Below are 2,567 nucleotides of genomic sequence, written 5' to 3' on the forward strand. Positions count from 1 at the left end.
CGAGGGCACGGGGCGGTTTTCTTCCCGTGCCCCCACCCACCCCACCCCCGTTCAACTCACGGTGCTTCGGTCCTGCTTGAAGCCCACGTGGCCTCCCACCTGAACCCGGCAAGAGCCCCTCGAGCATCGGCCTCCCCACTGCCAGTCTGGAACCCGACACACAGGTGAGGACCTCACTCCGGCTTAAAGGCCCCCCAAAAGCTACCGTTGCCTGTACGAATCTCAGCTGTGGCCCCTGCAGCCACAGTCCTACTGGGCCGGCGGGAGTCACGCCCTCTCTGGGTGCCCAGCCCCCTCGTCAGGCGTCTCACCTGCCCTCCTGGGCGCCCCGCTGCCAAGGCTGGCCGCTTTGTCCCCTGAAGACACCGAACTCGGGGCAGAGGCTCTCGTTTATTTTGTGTCCCCAGTTCTTCACATAAGAGCTGCTCGGCAGAAGGTGGTCGGCCCGAGGACCAGCCAGGAGGAGGCCCGGGGCACTGGGGGGGACCTACACTTGCTCCCGCCAGTGTCTGGCTTCCTCCTGGATGTGCCCTAACAGCATCTCTAGCGTCGTCCGTCTCCCCTTGGCCCTCTGTCCACCCGCCCCTCCAATGCTCCCCTTGGAAGGTCCCGATCGCGGAGCCTCAGGCCCCCTCCCCTCCTGTCGGTCCTGCCCACCCCCTTCCCACCCTGGCCGCCTCCTCTCACCCCTGCGGGCACGGCCCCCCAGGATTTCAACCTTCCCCAGGCGCCTCCTGCCTGCAGGCTCCCAAAGCAAGGCCCACCGAGGCTCCCCGTTATTAGCGCCAGCTGCAGATGACAGGCCCTGCACAAGGACTCTACCTTGGGGGCACTCCCCTCCCAGCCCTGGGCTCAAATCCACACCTCTTCCCCCTCCCCCCCGCCCCGCCCAAGGCTCCAGTTGTCTTTCCTCCCCCAGGGTGCAGGCCTGCCCCACACTCCTTCTTAGTCCCCTCTGACAGGCCTTGCCCGCCCTGTCCTGAGGCCGTCCCAGGGCGCGGTGGCCCGACGTCCTCCCTGTGGCCCCTCACGGACCTCAGCACTGCCCGCCGGCTCGCCCCACTCCCCTCACCACCTCCACCTCAATCGGCTCCCACAGGCAAACAGCAGCTGCTGCCTCTAGAGCACTTCCTAGGCCCTCACACGCCTGGTGTGGCACAGGCTCCAAACCGCCCTGCCCTGCCCCCTGCCTACACCCCTGCGCTCCCACCGCAGCCTCCCTCGCTGACGGTGCCTCCTCGTCCCTGCCCACACCGTCCAGTCCCACAGTTCTCTCCCCGTCCCTCCGTGTGCTGTGCTGCTTCCTGCCTCAGGACCTTTGCTCTGCTTCCTCATCCCCCGCCCTCGGCGGCAACACCGCCTCCGAGGCCCTACGGCCCGCCCTGCCCATCTTTCCCCATCACCCCATTCCCCTGCACGACCCTCGCCCTCAGTGCCGGGCACCCCTCCAGTCTCGCCCACACCGTGTGCCTAGGGCTTCGAGCGCATGTGCACGCAGCTGGGACGCGTCGGACGCGGCTGCGAACGGACAGAGAAACAGCCCGGCCGGGGGTGGGGAGGGGGGGGGTGGCCGGAGCCAGACCACAGGGGACGAATCAGTGGTCTGGCGCGGTCACCGGCCGCCCCCAGTCCCCACCCTCAGCGACAGGGGGCAGAAGCCCAGGGAAGACGGTGCCCCGGCGCACGAGTGCCGCCCGGCGAGGACACACAGACACCCCCACGACCGACCGGGGTGTTTACTGGAAGGCCCGCCCGCGGTGGGGGCGCGGGGGCGGGGCCTGCCGGTTATCGGGAAACCAGCTGGGAAGTTGCGACAGGCGAGGTCGGGCGTGGCCCGGCGGGCGTCTGGCACGCGTCTACGCGGCCAGGTCTGCTCCGCTGGGTGCAGCATTTGCTTTCCACTTCCACCTAACGTTTCTCGTGGGCAAAATGCACGCCAACGAACGGGACCGGCCGCGTGTACGGGCCGCACGGACACAATGCACGTTTGCAATAAGCACTGAGGCAAAACCCTCCGTGTTTGTGTCGGGTTCGCTCTGAGGACGAGACACCCCCACTCCCCTGCGGCCGGAAACGTGTAGCGCACTATTCCCCAAACTGAGGCTCAGGGACCCAGACAGGCTGAAGGGGGGGTGGGGGCCCTAGGGCCCCCGTCTGAGGGACATGGGCCTCAGGCTCCTTCCTCCGGCAGCACTGGGGCGTGGGGACCCCGAGCCTCCGAAGCCCGTAATCGGGGCCAGGTGCCGGGCGCCACGTGCAAGCCTGACCTCGCAGTGACCTTCACATAGCATCCAACCGGAGGACAAACTGGAGGGTGGGTGCGATCAGCCCAGCCTGCGGTGACCGCACATTCCCACGGCCACCGGCCCGCAGAAGGCGAGCTGGGCCTCAAACCAGGCCCTCTGTGGCTCACCACTTCCCTCTGTGCTCTTGGAGGTTCCTGATAAGAATTCCTTCGGAAAGCTCCGTTGCCAGTGTGCTAAGTGAGGGCTGGGCAAAGGCCGACTCCTCATCCCTCGCCCCCGCCGCCCCCACCAGGAGCAGGCGGGCCCTGGCTGTGGGGCCGG

The sequence above is a fragment of the Panthera onca genome, chromosome F2 (assembly GCF_046562875.1).
Source record: "Panthera onca isolate mPanOnc1 chromosome F2, mPanOnc1 haplotype 2, whole genome shotgun sequence".
Taxonomy (NCBI): Eukaryota; Metazoa; Chordata; class Mammalia; order Carnivora; family Felidae; genus Panthera; species Panthera onca.